Below are 22,309 nucleotides of genomic sequence, written 5' to 3'. Positions count from 1 at the left end.
AAAGAACTGGAAGCAGCCACGGTGGGAGGGCCCATACCAAGTGTTCCTGGTAATAGCCTTCGTGGTGAGAATAGCTGAAAGAGCTACCTGGGTTCATATCACACATTGCGGGAGGGTAAGACACACTGACACTGTCGAACAATCACAGAGTTAGGAGAAGAACCGAATACCAATAAGGTTCGGGGGTTACCTCTCTAACGAAGATTCCCAAACCCGCCCGATCCTCACTGTGTGCGTTCATAGAAGTGAAAGTGTGGGTTGGCCTCTAGCCAGTGATATATTCTCCAGGAGGGGGTGGGGCTTTACAGGGGTACTGGTCAGTCTGAGCTGTCTGATTGTGGGAGCCATATTCCTAATACACCATGAACCACTCGAGAAGTCAGAAAGTGGTGACTTGACCCATAATGTAGAAGATGAGGAGTTTTTATGGCCTAGGTACAAAAGGTCACTCGATCTGGATAAAAAGGAAGTGAGAGTAGAGTTAGGGAAGGATGTCTCAATAGAGTTCTATGCAGACCAAATGGGGTCCCTAACCTCCTGGCAGTCTAGGACTCGGACTTCATGGGGAAGATATCTGTGTAGATCCCGGTGTAACTCATGGAATCGGGTCATAGCTCACACAGAGAGAGAAGGCTATGTCAATCCACACACCCAATATAGAAACAGATGGTGTATAGTGAAGGCCAGGGTTTTTGACTGCAATCCAGAGCAAGGGAAGTATTGCTTGAAGATAGGAATGACCATTAAAAGCATAAAGAAAGAGGATTTAGGGTTATGGTATGTTGGCCTTGACCAGACCATTGTCGACACTGCGGTACCATTCCGAGTAGTAGAGGTTAGGACAGGAGATAGTTCTACCGCCAGCCAGAATACCAGTAGTACCCCTGATAAAACTGACATTACCCGTGTAGTCATCCAGAGCCAAGGACCGGTGAGGATAGTTCAGACGAAAGATCTTAAGGAAGTGATTGAGGTGGAGACTTGGTTTGGGGATTCCAACCTATGGCTGGAATGGATTCAGTATACAGCTAGATCAGTAGCTAAAGAAGAAGGTTATGCCTGCACAACAGCCAAACTTCAGTTGACAACCATCCCCTTTCTACTCGATGGAATTAATTTACCAAAGGGAATGGCCTGTATGGTAAAGCTGTTCATGAAGGCAAGGAAGCCAGACAGTTGCACTGATCTGCATTATCTGTATCCTATGTGCCTGTTAGATCCAGACTTCCCCTTTCACAGTCGCAGGAGGAGACTATTATTGTGTGGCTCGACACAACACACACGGATGGAACGTAGGGGAAGTAAGAACATGCAATAGGACAGAGAATGTTACAACTGACGAGACAATGAGGGACCTGACTGGGTGGTTGAGTTCCGAGGACTTTAGTAAGATAAAAAGGCAGAGAGCGGATGTCTGGTGGTTGTGTGGAGGTATGAAGCTGTGGCCAAACCTGCCTGCAAATTGTACTGGTATTTGTGCATTGGTACAGTTAGGCATGCCCTTCACCCTTATACAACACAAAGACCCAGTGCCAGGTGAAAGAGAGGGTCCTTTGACGATAGAATTTACATTGATAGCATTGGGGTTCCAAGGGGGGTGCCTGATGAGTTTAAAGCAAGGAATCAGATATGGGCTGGATTGGAATCAAGTCTTTTTTGGTGGTTGACTCTCAATAAAAATGTGGATTGGATAAATTACATTTATTATAACCAACAGCGTTTCATCAACTATACCAGAGAGGCAATTCAAGGGTTAGCAGAACAGACAGCTGCGACCACTTTGATGGTATGGCAGAATAAAATAGCTTTGGATATGCTTCTGGCTGAAAAGGGTGGTGTGTGTGTGATGTTCGGATCTGAATGCTGTACTTTCATCCCTGAGAACACAGCTCCAGATGGATCAGTGACCAAGGCCCTGGCCGGTCTAAACAATTTAGCTCAGGAGTTAGCAGAAAATTCCAGGGTGGACACGGCACTCACGGGATGGTTTGATAGTACGTTCGGAAAATGGAAAAAGGTTGTAATCACTGTGTTGTGGGCTGCTTTCACCTGTATGACTGTGTTGATATTATGTGGTTGTTGTTTGGTCCCTTGTGTGAGAGGTCTCATTTCCAGGGCTCTGGAGAGATCGATGACGGAGCAGATGGTGAGATACGGACCGATTCCAAGTTCAGACCAGTGGGATGACAAATACCTACCGCCGAGCCTGGTGGAGGATTCATTCAATTACGAGGAGCCCATGTTAGACGAGACCATCTTTAATGTTTAGGAAGACTGTTTCTCTAAATGAAGGTCATAGCAAAAATCCTAATCCGAAGAGTTATGACTGGACATAGGCTTAGAACAGTCATTGATAAGTATGTAATGAAAATACATGTATTCGTTTTCTTTGATCTAGTTTGATTTTGTGTGACATTTCTGAATCCAATAAAAATAGATGTGTTATAGTCTATGTGAAATATTTAGCCAATAGGGTTGATTGTAATGGAAATAATATGATTAACCTGTTAGGGCTAGGGGGCAGCATTGACACGGCTGGATAAAAAACATACCCGATTTAATCTGGTTACCACTCCTACTCAGTAACTAGAATATGCATATACTTATTACATATGGATAGAAAACACCCTAAATTTTCTAAAACTGTTTGAATGGTGTCTGTGAGTATAACAGAACTCAAATGGCAGGTCAAAACCTGAGAGATTCCTTTACAGGAAGTGGCCTGTCTGACCATTTGTTGAACTTGTTTTCCATCTCTATCATTTACTAAGGATCTCTGCTCTAACGTGACACTTCCCACGTCTTCCATAGGCTCTCAGAGCCCGGGAAAAAACAGAATGTCGTCATTCCAGCCCCAGGCTGAAACACATTATCGCCTTTCTCAAGTGGCCCATCAAGAGACACTAGCTTATGCGCGTGACCCCGACCGCCCCCGCCTTTGGGATTTTTTCCTCTGTTTGCCGAAAAGGAGATTCCCTGTCGGAATATTATCGCTTTTCTACGAGAAAAATGACGTAAAAATTGATTTTAAACAGCGGTTGACATGCTTCGACGTACGGTAATGGAATACTTTGAATTTTATTGTCAGGAATTGCGCCAAGCGCGCGACACTTCTTTACTATTTCGGATAGTGTCTGGAACGCACGAACAAAACGCCGCTATTCGGATATAACGATGGATTATTTTGGACCAAACCAACATTTGTTATTGAAGTAGCTGTCCTGGGTGTGTATTCTGACGAAGACAACAAAAGGTAATGACATTTTTATAATAGTAAATATGATTATGGTGAGTGCTAAACTTGCCGGGTGTCTAAATAGCGAGCCCGTGATGCCTGGGCTATGTACTTAGAATATTGCAAAATGTGCTTTCACCAAAAAGCTATTTTAAAATCGGACATATCGAGTGCATAGAGGAGGTCTGTATCTATAATTCTTAAAATAATTGTTATGCTTTTTGTGAACGTTTATCGTGAGTAATTTAGTAAAATGTTAGCGAATTCCCCGGAAGTTTGCGGGGGGTATGCTAGTTCTGAACGTCACATGCTAATGTAAAAAGCTGGTTTTTGATATAAATATGAACTTGATTGAACAAAACATGCATGTATTGTATAACATAATGTCCTAGGGTTGTCATCTGATGAAGATCATCAAAGGTGAGTGCTGCATTTAGCTGTCTTCTGGGTTTTGGTGACATTATATGCTGGCTTGAAAAATGGGTGTCTGATTATTTCTGGCTTGGTACTCTGCTGACATAATCTAATGTTTTGCTTTCGTTGTAAAGCCTTTTTGAAATCGGACAGTGTTGTTAGATTAACGAGAGTCTTATCTTTAAATGGCTGTAAAATAGTCATATGTTTGAGAAATTGAAGTAATAGGATTTTTAAGGTTTTGAAAATCGCGCCACAGGCTGGCAGTGGCTGTTATGTAGGTGGGACGAATTCGTCCCGCCGGTCCCATAGAGGTTAAAGGTTTGACTAAATGATTTCACCCTAAAAAAGGTATAACCGAGTGATTATAAGATGAATGTACTAATGTGTGTGTGTCAGAAAAGTTGACCTCTTGGGGCTACCCTAGGTTAGGGAGCGCCACAGCGCATTTTGAAAAAAATTCGTTCCCATTTTCAACGGCCTACTAATCAAACTCAGAAGCTAGGACATGCATATACTTATTATATATGGATAGAACACACCCTAAAGTTTCTAAAACTGTTTGAATGGTGTCTGTGAGTATAACAGAACTCATATGGCAGTCAAAACCCCGAGACCGATTGAAACAGGAAGTGTAATTCTGAATTGTGGACTCGACTTCATCACTTTGCCTATTAATCAAACCGTGAGCAATGGTTCACTGAGCACTTCCTATTGCTTCCACTAGATGTCCCCAGTCTTTTCACAGTGGTTTGAGCCTTATACAGTCGAAACTCAGTGAATGATACGCGTTGGAAATTGGTCACAGGGGATGGGCCATCACCATTATGACGTCGGCGGCCCTGTCTACCCCCACCTTTGGAAGTGTTTCAAAACACTCTGCAATCGTCCCCGTCAAATCTTATTGGCTCTCTTGGTGTTACAGGCCCTGAAGATTAATGTTTTACAACGTTTGACATGTTTGAACGAACCTAGAGGAGGGGAAAAGTACATTTTCCTAAACTTCTGTCCCGCGCACGTCGGAAGATTTGGAGATAGCCCTAGGACACGCTACCAACAGCAGGCTAATGGAACATGAATTATGGACTTTTTCGACCGAAAATACATCTGTTGTGGACCTGGGATTCTGAGTGCTTTCTGATGAAGACAACTAAAGGTAGGCGATTATTGACAATATTATACAAGATGAGATGTGACATGCGATTGTTCCAAGATGGCGCGGCGCTAGTATTCCAGGCTCATTTTCTGAGTATCGCATCTCCTTTTATCGCAAAGTGTGATTACCCAGTAAAGTTAATTTAAAATTGAAACCTTTAGGCTTGCAGTAGATTATGTAACATGGGGCAGGATATGATAAGCAATGTATGAGATGGAGAAGACTTGTAAATAAGCATTGACAGTGTTAAAGAAGAGGAGGGGCATTTGTAAGGGGTATGACATATGGTATGACCAAATGTCAGGTATAAAAGGCTGTGTACATTGTATGATATTCAGAGCTCTCGTAAATAAACATTCTGACCAATTGTAGGCTGGCTCTCTGTCTGCTTCATTCAACCAGAATCTTACACCCTCTGGGGGGCAGACTGAGTAGTTTAATTGAAGTTCGGTTTATGAACATTGGGAACAGAAGTCCCATGACAGAAGGTAGAAACTAGGGCCTGTAGGACCTGCCTTGTTGATAGTGTTGTTAAAAATGTAGAGCAGGGCTTTATTATGGAAAGACTTCTCCACATCTTAGCTACTGTCGTATCAATATGTTTTGACCATGGCAGTTTACAATCCAGGGTTACTCCAAGCAGTTTAGTCACCTCAACTTGCTCAATTTCCACATTATTTATTACGAGATGAACAGGTGAGCAGTACGCATCTATGAAATGAGAGCATTAACAGTGTGAGGACCGTTAAAACGTCTTAGGGCTAGGGGGCAGTTTTCGGAAGTTCAGAGAGTCTGGCGAGCCCAAAGTAAAATGCCTGTTACTCAGGCCCAGAAGCTATGCATATAATTGGTAGATTTGGAAAGAAAACACTCTGACGTTTCCAAAATTGTTAAAATAATGTCTGTGAGTATAACAGAACAGATATGGCAGGCGAAAACCCAAAGAAAATCCGACCAAAAAATAAATAAATAAAATAACAGGCTCATATTTGTAAAGCTATTGAAAACTCCTATGTCTGTCACCCAGATTGCAATTCATAATAGCTTCCACTAGATGTCAGCAGTATTTATTCAAGGTTTTGAGGCTTCTATTTTGAAAAATAAATAAATATTTACACTTTCAGTGAGCTGACTGCTTGGGTCACTTCAGTGTTTTTGCGCGCGATGGAGAGGGTGCGCACTTGCGAATTTGTCATTCCTATTGAACACAGTACTTTCCGTATGAAATATTATAGTTTATTTACATTTTAGACAACCTGAGGATGATATAGACACGTTATTTGACTTGTTTGGACGAAATTTACTGGTAGCTTTTAGAACTTCTTTGTCTGCATGTTGAAGGAGTGGATTTCTGAAGTCATGGCGCCTGCTAAACAGACTATTTTGGCATATAAAGAAGGACTTTATCGAACAAAACGACCATTCATTCTGTAGCTGGGACCCTTGGAATTGCAAACAGAGGAAGATCTTCAAAGGTAAGTGATTTATTTTATCGCTATTTGGGATTCTGTGACGCCTGTGCTTGTTTGGAAAATCTGTTGTTGTGGGGTGCTGTCCTCAGATAATCGAAACCTATGCTTTCACCGTAAAGCCTTTTTGATATCTGACAACGCAGTTCGATTGCCAAGATTCTAAGCTTTTAAATGATGTATGACACTTGTATTTTCATGAATGTTTAATATATTTCTATTTTGAATTTGGAGCTCTGCAATTTCACCGGATGTTGTCGTAGATGTTTTTCTAGCGGTCCGCGAGCACTAAGAGTTATTAAAACCATGTGCCCTGATTTAGTTAAAACTGGTTCCATCAGAGCCCTTACAAAACCTTTTACAACTGATTCATCACTGTCATACCTTATAGGGTCCAGAGTTTTCCTGGTTAGGTCAACAGATAAGGACAAACTCTGGGCCCCAGTGCAAAAAAATCCCCCCCCCCACTCTGGGACCTATGGTTGCCACCAGTCTGCTTGCCGTTCTCAGTTATTGTCAGGTTCTGTATGTGGATGATTAGGGCTTTATTCAGAAAAAGTTTCTTGGGCTACTTTGATTTGTCAAGTGGGCGAGATGTGAATTCCGTGTTTATCTTCATGGACAAACTTGTTGTTCAAACCTACGATGGCTCAGCTTCAAGGGAACGTATCTGCTGTCTGTATTTCCAGCTGAGTCCCCTCCTGTTCCATGGTTTAACAAGCGATGACCACTCCACTACCATTGTCAACTACCTCCTCACATGAACTGGAAGCCACGTCTCATGTGGCCCCCTCATCCACTGGCACATTGAATGTTTCCTCTCTAAGCACAGTGAGGGAACCCCTGTCAATTTTTCTCTCATTACTTTATGTAGAGTCAATCACAATCACAATATTACACATCTATTTGACTCCTTGCTTGGAGTAACTCATTCTTAGCTCTTTTGTCTCACTGTGTAGTGTTTTTGTGTTATTGTCTTCCCAGTCAAATCCTGTCCTGCACTGGTCAAGTCTCTGAACACCTCAACTCATGCCTCATACCCTCATTCAATCACTGCTGTGATCCCTTCCCAAAATGGTGTAAGTAGCCCTCTCATTCCTATTCCCCATAATATTGTACTGTAAGTGTCTTTATTAAATGCTTTAGGTTAAAATAATTACTCTTTGACGATTTTAGAAACACATTTTGACGTCTCTGTGGGTCTCCCATCCTCCTCAACAACAGAAATGTCTAATAACGTCTAATACAATTCATCATTAATAATTTTGCAAGTTTTCTTTGTTCTGAAGCCTGATTCTACTCACTGTGGTAGTGTGGAAGTGTTGAGCTGTATTATTTGGCCTGTGGTCCTGTTGTCCCCAGTCCCAGTGGTGAAGATAATGTCTTAATTGAGCTTCTTGTCTGTGACTGAGATACGTAATCTGCACATTTACTAAAACGTCAGCTCTCATCTCTCCCAATGTTCTCAATGTCAAACCATGAAGGCCGGGTAGTTTTTTTTCATGATTGCAACTCAGGTCATTTTAGTCGGCTGGCCATCGCTACATATTCGTCGTCAGACCCACTGGCTCCAGGTCATTTATAAGTCTATGCTAGGTAAAGCTCCGCCTTAGCTCAGCTCACTGGTCACGATAACAACACCCACCCGTAGCACGCGCTCCAGCAGGTACATCTCACTGTTCATTCCCCAAAGCCAACACCTCCTTTGGCCGCCTTTCCTTCCAGTTCTCTGCTGCCAGTGACTGGAACGAATTGCAAAAATCGCTGAAGGCGGAGACTTATTGCTCCCTCACTAACTTTAAACATCAGCTATCTGAGCAGCTAACCGATCGCTGCAGCTGTACATAGTCCATCTGTAAATAGCCCACCCAATCTACCTACCTCATCCCCATATTGTTTTTATTTACTTTGCTGCTCTTTTGCACACCAGTATCTCTACTTACACATCATCATCTGCTCATCTATCACTCCAGTGTTAATCAGCTAAATTGTCATTACTTTGCTACTACGGCCTATTTATTGCCATACCTCCTCACGCCATTTGCACACACTGTATATAGACTTTCTTTTTTCTGTTGTGTTGACTGTACGCTTGTTTATTCCATGTAACTCTGTGTTGTTGTTTCTGTCACACTGCTTTTCTTTATTCTTGGCCAGGTCGCAGTTGTAAATGAGAACTTATTCTAAACTGGCCTACCTGGTTAAATAAAGGTCAAATAATAAAAATAAAAAGATCCTATATCATAATGAATCAGATTACATGGAGAGATGGGACTGATCCTAGATCATAATGAATCAGATTACATGGAGAGGGGGGGACCTGATCCTAGATCATAATGAATCAGATTACATGGAGAGGGGGGACCTGATCCTATATCATAATGAATCAGATTACATGGAGAGGGGGGGACCTGATCCTAGATCATAATGAATCAGATTACATGGAGAGGGGCGACCTGATCTTAGATTATAATGAATCAGATTACATGGAGAGGTGGGACCTGATCCTAGATCATAATGAATCAGATTACGTGGAGAGGGGCGACCTGACCTTAGATTATAATGAATCAGATTACATGGAGAGGTGGGACCTGATCCTAGATCATAATGAATCAGATTACATGGAGAGGGGGGACCTGATCCTAGATCATAATGAATCAGATTACATGGAGAGGGGGGACCTGATCCTATATCATAATGAATCAGATTACATGGAGAGCCGGATATATATAATATACCCTACTATTTTTTTATATTTAATATGCCATAAACTATTGTTTTTTTTAACAGTTTCATTAGTTCATTGTAATTAACTTAATCATTATGACACACCCCTCTCTATTGTCATTGTTTGCACTAATTGCACTGTTTTTCTACATAACCTGGTTCAAGTATTGATGACATCACCCTGAAGAAGGCACAGTGATGCTGAAACGTTGGTAAATACCCAATAAATGACTGGGAGTTTATATATGGAGTGTGGGATTCTCTTTATTTTGATAGTTTATAACTCTTATGTATGTGCCATCTTTTTGTGTTTTTCAGGCAGCCTGGGAAAGAACTGAAAAAACTCACTAAAGAGTCAAGACAGAGACACCAGAAAGACCCAAGAAGACTTGGACGCAGCATCAGAGGACAGAGAGGGATGTTCAGAACTCACTCAGTCTGGTCAGTTGGTGAGGGTAGACTTGGAGGCTGCTTATCTGACATGGAGGAAGTCCCCCCTCCTCTCCCCTACCTTCCTATACCCCCTCCTCTCCCCTACCTTCCCTATACCCCCCTCCTCTCCCCTACCTTCCCTATACCCCCCTCCTCTCCCCTACCTTCCCTATAACCCCTCCTCTCCCCTACCTTCCCTATACCCCCTCCTCTCCCCTACGTTCCCTAAACCCCCCTCCTCTCCCCTACCTTCCCTATACCCCCCTCCTCTCCCCTACCTTCCCTAAACCCCCCTCCTCTCCCCTACCTTCCCTATACCCCCCTCCTCTCTCCTACCTTCCCTATACCCCCCCTCCTCTCCCCTACCTTCCCTATACCCCCTCCTCTCCCCTACCTTCCCTATACCCCCTCCTCTCCCCTATCTTCCCTATACCCCCCTCCTCTCCCCTACCTTCCCTATACCCCCTCTCCCCTACCTTCCCTATACCCCCCTCCTCTCCCCTACCTTCCCTATACCCCCTCCTCTCCCCTACCTTCCCTATACCCCCTCCTCTCCCCTACCTTCCCTATACCCCTTCCTCTCCCCTACCTTCCCTATACCCCCTCCTCTCCCCTACCTTCCCTATACTCCCTCCTCTCCCCTACCTTCCCTATACCCCTTCCTCTCCCTACCTTCCCTATACCTCCCCTCCTCTCCCCTACCTTCCCTATACCCCCTCCTCTCCCCTACCTCCCCTATACCCCCCTCCTCTCCCCTACCTTCCCTATACCCCCTCCTCTCCCATACCTTCCCTATACCCCCTCCTCTCCCCTACCTTCCCTATACCCCCTCCTCTCCCCTACCTTCCCTATACCCCCTCTCCTCTCCTCTCCCCTACCTTCCCTATACCCCCCTCCTCTCCCCTACCTTCCCTATACCCCCTCCTCTCCCCTACCTTCCCTATACCCCCTCCTCTCCCCTACCTTCCCTATGCCCCCCCTCCTCTCCCCTACCTTCCCTATACCCCTCTCCTCTCACCTACCTTCCCTATACCCTCTCCTCTCCCTTACCTTTCCTATACCCCTCCTCTCCCTTACCTTTCCTATACCCCCTCCTCTCCCCTACCTTCCCTATGCCCCCCTCCTCTCCCCTACCTTCCCTATACCCCCCGCCTCTCCTCTATCTTCCCTATGCCCCCCTCCTCTCCCCTACCTTCCCTATACCCCCTCCTCTCCCCTACCTTCCCTATGCCCCCCCTCCTCTCCCCTACCTTCCCTATACCCCCCTCCTCTCCCCTACCTTCCCTATACCCCCTCCTCTCCCCTACCTTCCCTATACCCCCCTCCTCTCCCCTACCTTCCCTATACCCCCTCCTCTCCCCTACCTTCCCTATACCCCCCTCCTCTCCCCTACCTTCCCAATACCCCCTCCTCTCCCCTACCTTCCCTATACCCCTCCTCTCCCCTACCTTCCCTATACCCCCTCCTCTCCCCTACCTTCCCTATACCCCCTCCTCTCCCCTACCTTCCCTATACCCCCCCTCCTCTCCCCTACCTTCCCTATACCCCCACTCCTCTCCCCTACCTTCCCTATACCCCCCTCCTCTCCCCTACCTTCCCTATACCCCCTCCTCTCCCTACCTTCCCTGTACCCCCTCCTCTCCCCTACCTTCCCTTCCCCCCCTCTCCCCTACCTTCCCTTCCCCCCCTCTCCCCTACCTTCCCTATACCCCCCTCCTCTCCCCTACCTTCCCTATACCCCCTCCTCTCCCCTACCTTCCCTATACCCCCTCCTCTCCCCTACCTTCCCTATATCCCCTCCTCTCCCCTACCTTCTCTATACCCCCCCTCCTCTCCCCTACCTTCCCTATACCCCCCTCCTCTCCCCTACCTTCCCTATACCCCCTCCTCTCCCCTACCTTCCCTATACCCCCCTCCTCTCCCCTACCTTCCCTATACCCCCCCTCCTCTCCCCTACCTTCCCTATACCCCCCTCCTCTCCCCTACCTTCCCTATACCTCCCCTCCTCTCCCTACCTTCCCTATACCCCCTCCTCTCCTCTACCTTCCCTATACCCCCCTCCTCTCCCCTACCTTCCCTATACCCCCCTCCTCTCCCCTACCTTCCCTATACCCCCTCCTCTCCCCTACCTTCCCTATACCCCCTCCTCTCCCCTACCTTCCCTATACCCCCTCCTCTCCCCTACCTTCCCTATACAGCCCTCCTCTCCCCTACCTTCCCTATACCCCCCTCCTCTCCCCTACCTTCCCTATACCCCCCTCCTCTCCCCTACCTTCCCTATACCTCCCCTCCTCTCCCTACCTTCCCTATACCCCCTCCTCTCCCCTACCTTCCCTATACCCCCTCCTCTCCCCTACCTTCCCTATACCCCCCTCCTCCCCCTACCTTCCCTATACCCCCCTCCTCTCCCCTACCTTCCCTATACCCCCTCCTCTCCCCTACCTTCCCTATACCCCCCTCCTCCCCCTACCTTCCCTATACCCCCCTCCTCTCCCCTACCTTCCCTATACCCCCCTCCTCTCCCCTACCTTCCCTATACCCCCTCCTCTCCCCTACCTTCCCTATACCCCCCTCCTCTCCCCTACCTTCCCTATACCCCCCTCCTCTCCCCTACCTTCCCTATACCCCCTCCTCTCCTCTACCTTCCCTATACCCCCTCCTCTCCCCTACCTTCCCTATACCCCCTCCTCTCCCCTACCTTCCCTATACCCCCTCCTCTCCCCTACCTTCCCTATACCCCCCTCCTCTCCCCTACCTTCCCTATACCCCCCTCCTCTCCCCTACCTTCCCTATACCCCCCATTATGTTGGACCATGTTTATTTGTTTGAATCTTGTCTTTGTTTGTGATCAGGTTAGAAGAGAATGACTCCTCAACCCAAGAGGTCCTGGAGCAGCTGTGATCAGGTTAGAAGATAATGACTCCTCAACCCAAGAGGCCCTGGAGCAGCTGTGATCAGGTTAAAAGAGAATGACTCCTCAACCCAAGAGGCCCTGGAGCAGCTGTGATCAGGTTAGAAGAGAATGACTCCTCAACCCAAGAGGCCCTGGAGCAGCTGTGATCAGGTTAGAAGAGAATGACTCCTCAACCCAAGAGGTCCTGGAGCAGCTGTGATCAGGTTAGAAGAGAATGACTCCTCAACCTAAGAGGCCCTGGAGCAGCTGTGAGAGAGCAGCAGTGTGGAAACATTTGGGGAAATTTAAAGAAGGTTTCCTGGTAAAGAGGATTGACTGTTACGTAAAGGGTCAGAGCCACTGAGTGGACAAAATATTAAGGATACCTTCCTAATATTGAGTTACGCCTGGTCAGTTTGTCATGGAAAGAAAGGTGTCCATAATGTTTTGTGGAAATTACATAATAATTATACATTTATGGATTGTTTTATGTAGCCTATTGTTTTCTATTTATTCAACCTGCCATCTACCCACCTGGGGACTGAGGGTTATGAGAGAACCCCCACATCACTAGCTTCTCTTTATTCAACCTGCCATCTACCCACCTGGGGACTAAGGGTTATGAGAGAACCCCCACATCACTAGCTTCTCTTTATTCAACCTGCCATCTACCCACCTGGGGACTGAGGGTTATGAGAGAACCCCCACTTCACTAGCTTCTCTTTATTCAACCTGCCATCTACCCACCTGGGGACTGAGGGTTATGAGAGAACCCCCACATCACTAGCTTCTCTTTATTCAACCTGCCATCTACCCACCTGGGGACTGAGTGTTATGAGAGAACCCCCACATCACTAGCTTCTCTTTATTCAACCTGCCATCTACCCACCTGGGGACTGAGGGTTATGAGAGAACCCCCACATCACTAGCTTCTCTTTATTCAACCTGCCATCTACCCACCTGGGGACTGAGGGTTATGAGAGAACCCCCACATCACTAGCTTCTCTTTATTAAACCTGCCATCTACCCACCTGGGGACTGAGGGTTATGAGAGAACCCCCACATCACTAGCTTCTCTTTATTCAACCTGCCATCTACCCACCTGGGGACTGAGGGTTATGAGAGAACCCCCACATCACTAGCTTGAAGGTTCTGCAGCCTTGTAAAGATAAGGAGGGGACGACTGGGAGGCAGGTTGGCATTTATTGTCATGAATCTTGTTCTGGAGGCAGGTTGGCATTTATTGTCATGAATCTTGTTCTGGAGGCAGGTTGGCATTTATTGTCATGAATCTTGCCCTGGAGGCAGGTTGGCATTTATTGTCATGAATATTGTTCTGGAGGCAGGTTGGCATTTATTGTCATGAATCTTGTTCTGGAGGCAGGTTGGCATTTATTGTCATGAATCTTGCCCTGGAGGCAGGTTCAGCAAAGTATTCCCTAGCTGGCACAGGCACAAAGTAATATAATCAGATTTTAATCCTAACCTCAACCACACTGCTAATCCTTCCCTTAAATTAAGACCATAAAACAACATTATTTTCCACAGCCATTTCTGACTTTGCAGCTGACATATCTAGAGGAAATCGCACAGTTCTGCCTCCAGGTCAAGATTCATGACAAACGTCAACATGAGACAGGGAGAAGCAATGTAAAAATCAATAACGAAATTGTTTTCACAATTAACATGCTTTTTCTTGTTTCAAGTATGTTTTATTATGAAAAGTACAATATAACCATGTATACTTGTTCAACTATGGAGCGTATGTCCACATATAATTGTACAATTTGTTTTTCCAACATAAAAGACAAAAAATGATCACATTGGTATTTTAACAGTGTTATTGTAAGAGTTTAAATGTTTAAACAGAGGATACATCTAAAACAGGATAAAACAAGTGCAGTATGTTGTGAGAATGTTACTTTAACGTCGACTCATAACGTCACACTATAACTTCATGGGAGTCTTGTGGAAAGACTGCATGTTGTTTTGGGTGGATTGAGTGACGTCTTCATCAACATTTTGCAGAATATTCCGGTAATATTTTCACCTCTTGTCGGCTGCAGACATTCATAAGGAGTTCCAGTAGTCTTTTTGCCATTTGCAGGTATTAAAAGTAATACATACATTGTAATTCCTTGTTGGATCTCTCTCACATACAGGACAGTACATACCAGAGGAGGCTGCTGAGGGGAGGACGGCTCATAATAATGTCTGGAACAGAGTGAATGAAATGGAACACATGGAAACCACGTGTTTGATACCATTCCACTTATTCCACTCCAGCCATTACAAGCCTGTCCTCCCTAAATAAGGTCCCACCAACCTCCTGTGGTACAAACACAAACAGTAAAATATATCATAAAAAATGCAAAGTGGTAAAAGATCAGAAAATATTACAAGCCTGTCATGTGTGTGTGTCCAGTGTGTGTTTGTCCATTGTGTGTGTTCAGTGTGTGTGTGTGTGTGTGTGTGTGTGTGTGTGTCAGTGTGTGTGTGTCAGTGTTTATGTGTGTCAGTGTGTGTGTGTGTTCAGAGTATGTGTGTGTGTGTCAGTGTTTATGTGTGTCCAGTGTGTGTGTGTGTCCAGTGTGTGTGTGTGTGTGTGTGTGTGTGTGTGTGTCCAGTGTGTGTGTGTGTCCAGTGTGTGTCCAGTGTGTGTGTGTGTGTGTCCAGTGAGTGTGTGTCCAGTGTGTGTGTCCAGTGAGTGTGTGTGTCCAGTGAGTGTGTGTGTCCAGTGAGTGTGTGTGTCCAGTGAGTGTGTGTGTCAAGCGTGTGTGTGTGTGTGTGTGTGTGTCCAGTGTGTGTGTGTTTCAGTGTGTGAGTATGTGCCGAGTGTGTGTGTGTGTGTGTGTGGGTTCGTGTGTGTGTGTGTGTGTGTGTCCAGTGTGTGTGTGTGTGTGTCCAGTGTGTGTGTGTGTGTGTTCAGTGTGTGTGTGTGTGTGTGTGTGTGTGTCCAGTGTGTGTGTCCAGTGTGTGTCCAGTGTGTGTGTGTGTGTGTCCAGTGAGTGTGTGTCCAGTGTGTGTGTCCAGTGAGTGTGTGTGTCCAGTGAGTGTGTGTGTCCAGTGAGTGTGTGTGTCCAGTGAGTGTGTGTGTCAAGCGTGTGTGTGTGTGTGTGTGTGTGTCCAGTGTGTGTGTGTTTCAGTGTGTGAGTATGTGCCGAGTGTGTGTGTGTGTGTGTGTGGGTTCGTGTGTGTGTGTGTGTGTGTGTCCAGTGTGTGTGTGTGTGTGTCCAGTGTGTGTGTGTGTGTGTTCAGTGTGTGTGTGTGTGTGTGTGTGTGTCCAGTGTGTGTGTCCAGTTTGTGTCCTGTGTGTGTGTGTGTCCAGTGTGTGTGTGTGTGTGTGTGTTCAGTGTGTGTGTGTGTGTCCAGTATGTGTGTGTGTCCAGTATGTGTGTGTGTCCAGTGTGTGTGTGTGTTTGTTCAGTGTGTGTGTGTGTCCAGTGTGTGTTCAGTGTGTGTGTGTGCGTCCAGTGTGTGTGTGTGCGTCCAGTGTGTGTGTTGAGTGTGTGTGTGTGTTGAGAGTGTGTGTTGAGAGTGTGTGTGTGTGTGTGAGTGTGTGTGTGTGTCCAGTGTGTGTGTGTCCAGTGTGTGTGTGTGTGTGTCCAGAGTGTGTGTGTGTGTCCAGAGTGTGTGTGTGTGTCCAGAGTGTGTGTGTGTGTGTGTTCAGTTTGTGTCCAGTGTGTGTGTGTGTGTGTGTGTGTGTGTGTGTGTGTGTGTGTGTGTCCAGTGTGTGTTTGTCCATTGTGTGTGTTCAGTGTGTGTGTGTTCAGTGTGTGTGTGTGTGTGTGTGTGTGTGTGTGTGTGTGTGTGTGTGTGTGTGTGTGTGTCCAGTTATTATTTCAGGGACACTGAGTCGCCAATATAATAAACCCCAAATCCTGGATAGAGGGGCTCAGGGAATGTGGAGGTGAATGTGATCAGGTGGGTCAGTGTGTCAGAGGAGGCTCTATAGAAGGACAGAGTGCCGGCTGACCAGTCCAGATACACTCCTACTCTGTGGGAGCTGGAGGAGGGGACGTCTATGGTAGTGGAGTTATTATTATGCCTGGCAGAGTAACTGTTGTCAGAGCAGAACAGACTCCAGGACTTGTCATTGTATCCAAGCCAACAGTCATCACCCCTTCCTCTCCTGCTGATTCCTTTATATGTCACTCCTATAACAGCCCCCCCACTCCACTCTACCTCCCAGTAACAGCGCCCAGTCAGACCCTCTCTACACAGCACCTGTCTACAGCCCTCAAATCTCTCTGGGTGATCAGGATACGGCTGCTCCTCTGTCCTACATGTCACCTTTCTGTTCTCCTCAGACAGAGAGAGGCGTCTGTGTACTGTGTTTGGGTCCAGTGTGAGATCACAGACATCTGATGGATGAAACCAGACACAATATTAGAAATCATCATCATTCACATTAGAATGTTAACTCACTTTTCACTAATTCATTTAATGTAGATGTTTCTAGGTATCAAAAGGAGAAGTTAAGGTGACTTGAGACTTGTTGAATGATCACATGTTATACTGTATGGTAATATAACACACACTTATTCACATTAATTACACACACACACACACACACACACACACACACACACACACACACTGTCATATCAACTCTTTGTAAACGTTGGTGTCCCTGATTTGTGCTTCTGTAGAACAACAGATGATATTTAATATGACCAAGTCAGTAATGATGGGGGTCTTTGACTTAACTTGAATTAAGACTTATTCTTAGTCATATTCTTCACAGCAGTCAACACTCACATTTTCTAAGTCCAGGTTTCATTCTGTTCTCTCCACCATGTTCCACACTGTAGCGGTAAGCAGAAGAACAGACAGTCAATGAGGGATACACCTGAACTCACACACACACACACACACACACACACACACTGGACTCGCACACACACTGGACTCACACACACACACACACTGGACTCACACACACACACACACTGGACTCACACACACACACACACTGGACTCACACACACACACACACTGGACTCACACACACACACACACTGGACTCACACACACACACACACTGGACTCACACACACACACACTGGACTCACACACACACACACACTGGACTCACACACACACACACACTGGACTCACACACACACACACACTGGACTCACACACACACACACACTGGACTCACACACACACACACACTGGACTCACACACACACACACTGGACTCACACACACACACACTGGACTCACACACACACACACTGGACTCACACACACACACACTGGACTCACACACACACACACTGGACTCACACACACACACACTGGACTCACACACACACACACTGGACTCACACACACACACACTGGACTCACACACACACACTGGACTCACACACACACACTGGACTCACACACACACACTGGACTCACACACACACACTGGACTCACACACACACACTGGACTCACACACACACACTGGACTCACACACACACACTGGACTCACACACACACACTGGACTCACACACACACACTGGACTCACACACACACACTGGACTCACACACACACACTGGACACAAACACGCACTGGTCAAGCGTTGGTAAGAGCGTTTTCAGTGTTTGTGTCCAGTGTGTGTGTGTGAGTCCAGTGTGTGTGTGTGAGTCCAGTGTGTGTGCGTCCAGTGTGTGTGTGCGTCCAGTGTGTGTGTCCTGTGAGTGAGTGTGTGTGTGTGTGTCCTGTGAGTGTGTGTGTGTGTGTGTGTCCTGTGAGTGTGTGTGTGTGTGTGTGTGTGTCCTGTGAGTGTGTGTGTGTGTCCTGTGAGTGTGTGTGTGTGTGTGTGTGTGTCCTGTGAGTGTGTGTGTCCTGTGTGTGTGTGTCCTGTGTGTGTGTCCGTGTGTCCTGTGTGTGTGTGTCCTGTGTGTGTGTGTGTGTCCTGTGTGTGTGTCCGTGTGTCCTGTGTGTGTGTCCGTGTGTCCTGTGTGTGTGTCCGTGTGTGTGTGTGTTGTGTCCGTGTGTGTGTGTCCTGTGTGTGTGTGTGTGTGTCCTGTGTGTGTGTGTGTGTGTCCTGTGTGTGTGTGTGTGTGTGTGTGTCCTGTGTGTGTGTGTGTGTGTGTGTCCTGTGTGTGTGTGTGTGTGTGTGTCCTGTGTGTGTGTGTGTGTGTGTGTCCTGTGTGTGTGTCCTGTGTGTGTGTGTGTGTCCTGTGTGTCCTGTGTGTGTGTGTGTGTCCTGTGTGTGTGTGTGTGTGTGTGTCCTGTGTGTGTGTGTGTGTCCTGTGTGTGTGTGTGTGTGTGTGTCCTGTGTGTGTGTGTGTGTGTCCTGTGTGTCCTGTGTGTGTCCTGTGTGTCCTGTGTGTGTCCTGTGTGTGTCCTGTGTGTGTCCTGTGTGTGTCCTGTGTGTGTCCTGTGTGTGTCCTGTGTGTGTCCTCTGTGTGTGAGTGTGTCCTGTGTGTGTCCTGTGTGTCCTGTGTGTGTCCTGTGTGTGTCCTGTGTGTGTGTGTGTGTGTCCTGTGTGTGTCCTGTGTGTGTCCTGTGTGTCCTGTGTGTGTCCTGTGTGTCCTGTGTGTGTCCTGTGTGTCCTGTGTGTGTCCTGTGTGTGTCCTGTGTGTGTCCTGTGTGTGTCCTGTGTGTGTCCTGTGTGTGTGAGTGTGTCCTGTGTGTGTGTGTGTGTCCTGTGTGTGTCCTGTGTGTGTGTGTGTGTCCTGTGTGTGTGTGTGTGTCCTGTGTGTGTGTGTGTGTCCTGTGTGTGTGTGTGTCCTGTGTGTGTGTGTGTGTGTGTCCTGTGTGTGTGTGTGTGTCCTGTGTGTGTGTGTGTGTCCTGTGTGTGTGTGTGTGTCCTGTGTGTGTGTGTGTGTCCTGTGTGTGTGTGTGTGTCCTGTGTGTGTGTGTGTGTGTGTCCTGTGTGTGTGTGTGTGTGTGTCCTGTGTGTGTGTGTGTGTCCTGTGTGTGTGTGTGTGTGTGTCCTGTGTGTGTGTGTGTGTCCTGTGTGTGTGTGTGTGTGTGTCCTGTGTGTGTGTGTGTGTGTCCTGTGTGAGTGTGTGTGTGTCCTGTGTGAGTGTGTGTGTCCTGTGTGTGTGTGTGTGTGTGTGTGTCCTGTGTGTGTGTGTGTGTGTCCTGTGTGTGTGTGTGTGTGTCCTGTGTGTGTGTGTGTGTCCTGTGTGTGTGTGTGTGTGTGTGTCCTGTGTGTGTGTGTGTGTGTGTGTCCTGTGAGTGTGTGTGTGTGTCCTGTGAGTGTGTGTCCTGTGTGTGTGTGTGTCCTGTGTGTGTGTGTGTCCTGTGTGTGTGTGTGTGTGTGTCCTGTGTGTGTGTGTGTGTGTGTGTGTCCTTTGTGTGTGTGTGTGTGTCCTGTGTGTGTGTGTGTGTGTGTGTCCTGTGTGTGTGTGTGTGTGTCCTGTGTGTGTGTGTGTGTGTCCTGTGTGTGTGTGTGTGTGTCCTGTGTGTGTGTGTGTGTGTCCTGTGAGTGTGTGTGTGTGTCCTGTGAGTGTGTGTGTGTGTGTCCTGTGAGTGTGTGTGTGTGTCCTGTGAGTGTGTGTGTGTGTGTCCTGTGAGTGTGTGTGTGTGTGTGTCCTGTGTGTGTGTGTGTGTGTGTCCTGTGAGTGTGTGTGTGTGTGTGTCCTGTGTGTGTGTGTGTCCTGTGTGTGTGTGTGTCCTGTGTGTGTGTGTGTGTCCTGTGTGTCCTGTGTGTGTGTCCTGTGTGTCCTGTGTGTGTGTGTGTGTCCTGTGTGTGTGTGTGTGTGTCCTGTGTGTGTGTGTGTGTGTGTCCTGTGTGTGTGTGTGTGTGTGTCCTGTGTGTGTGTGTGTGTGTGTCCTGTGTGTGTGTGTGTGTGTGTCCTGTGTGTGTGTGTGTGTGTGTCCTGTGTGTGTGTGTGTGTGTCCTGTGTGTGTGTGTGTGTGTCCTGTGTGTGTGTGTGTCCTGTGAGTGTGTGTGTGTGTCCTGTGAGTGTGTGTGTGTGTCCTGTGAGTGTGTGTGTGTGTCCTGTGAGTGTGTGTGTGTGTGTCCTGTGAGTGTGTGTGTGTGTCCTGTGAGTGTGTGTGTGTGTCCTGTGAGTGTCCTGTGTGTGTGTCCTGTGAGTGTCCTGTGTGTGTGTGTGTGTCCTGTGTGTGTGTGTGTGTCCTGTGTGTGTGTGTCCTGTGTGTGTGTGTGTGTCCTGTGTGTGTGTGTCCTGTGTGTGTGTGTGTGTCCTGTGTGTGTGTGTGTGTGTGTGTCCTGTGTGTGTGTGTGTGTGTCCTGTGTGTGTGTGTGTGTGTGTGTGTCCTGTGTGTGTGTGTGTGTGTCCTGTGTGTGTGTCCTGTGTGTGTGTGTGTGTGTGTCCTGTGTGTGTGTGTGTGTGTGTCCTGTGTGTGTGTGTGTGTGTGTCCTGTGTGTGTGTGTGTGTGTGTCCTGTGTGTGTGTGTGTGTGTGTGTCCTGTGTGTGTGTGTGTGTGTGTGTGTGTCCTGTGTGTGTGTGTGTGTGTCCTGTGTGTGTGTGTGTGTGTCCTGTGTGTGTGTGTGTGTGTGTGTCCTGTGTGTGTGTGTGTGTGTCCTGTGTGTGTGTGTGTGTGTCCTGTGAGTGTGTGTGTGTGTCCTGTGAGTGTGTGTGTGTGTCCTGTGAGTGTGTGTGTGTGTCCTGTGAGTGTGTGTGTGTGTCCTGTGAGTGTGTGTGTGTGTGTGTCCTGTGAGTGTGTGTGTGTATGTGTCCTGTGTGTGTGTGTGTCCTGTGTGTGTGTGTGTCCTGTGTGTGTGTGTGTGTCCTGTGTGTCCTGTGTGTGTGTCCTGTGTGTGTGTGTGTGTGTGTCCTGTGTGTGTGTGTGTGTGTCCTGTGTGTGTGTGTGTGTGTGTCCTGTGTGTGTGTGTGTGTGTGTCCTGTGTGTGTGTGTGTGTGTGTCCTGTGTGTGTGTGTGTGTGTGTCCTGTGTGTGTGTGTGTGTGTGTCCTGTGTGTGTGTGTGTGTGTCCTGTGTGTGTGTGTGTGTGTCCTGTGTGTGTGTGTGTCCTGTGAGTGTGTGTGTGTGTGTGTCCTGTGAGTGTGTGTGTGTGTCCTGTGAGTGTGTGTGTGTGTCCTGTGAGTGTGTGTGTGTGTCCTGTGAGTGTGTGTGTGTGTCCTGTGAGTGTGTGTGTGTGTCCTGTGAGTGTCCTGTGTGTGTGTCCTGTGAGTGTCCTGTGTGTGTGTGTGTGTCCTGTGTGTGTGTGTGTGTCCTGTGTGTGTGTGTCCTGTGTGTGTGTGTGTGTCCTGTGTGTGTGTGTCCTGTGTGTGTGTGTGTGTCCTGTGTGTGTGTGTGTGTGTGTGTCCTGTGTGTGTGTGTGTGTGTCCTGTGTGTGTGTGTGTGTGTGTGTGTGTCCTGTGTGTGTGTGTGTGTGTCCTGTGTGTGTGTCCTGTGTGTGTGTGTGTGTGTGTCCTGTGTGTGTGTGTGTGTGTGTCCTGTGTGTGTGTGTGTGTGTCCTGTGTGTGTGTGTGTGTGTGTCCTGTGTGTGTGTGTGTGTGTCCTGTGTGTGTGTGTCCTGTGTGTGTGTGTGTGTGTCCTGTGTGTGTGTGTGTGTGTCCTGTGTGTGTGTGTGTGTGTGTCCTGTGTGTGTGTGTGTGTGTCCTGTGTGTGTGTGTGTGTGTCCTGTGTGTGTGTGTGTGTGTGTCCTGTGTGTGTGTGTGTGTGTGTCCTGTGTGTGTGTGTGTGTGTCCTGTGTGTGTGTGTGTGTGTCCTGTGTGTGTGTGTGTGTGTCCTGTGAGTGTGTGCGTGTGTGTCCTGTGAGTGTGCGTGTGTGTCCTGTGAGTGTGCGTGTGTGTCCTGTGAGTGTGCGTGTGTGTCCTGTGAGTGTGCGTGTGTGTCCTGTGAGTGTGCGTGTGTGTCCTGTGAGTGTGCGTGTGTGTCCTGTGAGTGTGCGTGTGTGTCCTGTGAGTGTGCGTGTGTGTCCTGTGTGTGTGCGTGTGTGTCCTGTGAGTGTGCGTGTGTGTCCTGTGAGTGTGTGTGTGTGTCCTGTGAGTGTGTGTGTGTGTCCTGTGAGTGTGTGTGTGTGTCCTGTGAGTG

At 47.5% G+C, this 22,309-nt stretch overlaps 1 long non-coding RNA gene across 1 annotated transcript; it reads left to right on the top strand.

Moving 5' to 3' along the window:
- The first annotated feature begins 3,729 nt into the window (after positions 1 to 3,729).
- Positions 3,730 to 12,501, top strand: LOC145877175 (uncharacterized). Its single transcript, XR_014391597.1, has 3 exons — positions 3,730 to 7,105; positions 7,259 to 7,353; positions 12,450 to 12,501. It is a non-coding gene; the product is annotated as an uncharacterized LOC145877175 (long non-coding RNA).
- The last annotated feature ends 9,808 nt before the right edge of the window (positions 12,502 to 22,309 follow it).

Source organism: Salmo salar, unplaced genomic scaffold (genome assembly GCF_965601325.2).
Source record: "Salmo salar unplaced genomic scaffold, fSalSal1 ptg000691l, whole genome shotgun sequence".
NCBI lineage: Eukaryota > Metazoa > Chordata > Actinopteri > Salmoniformes > Salmonidae > Salmo > Salmo salar.
The sequence above is the reverse complement of the archived record's forward strand: the minus strand, read 5'-3'. Positions and strand labels throughout refer to the sequence as shown.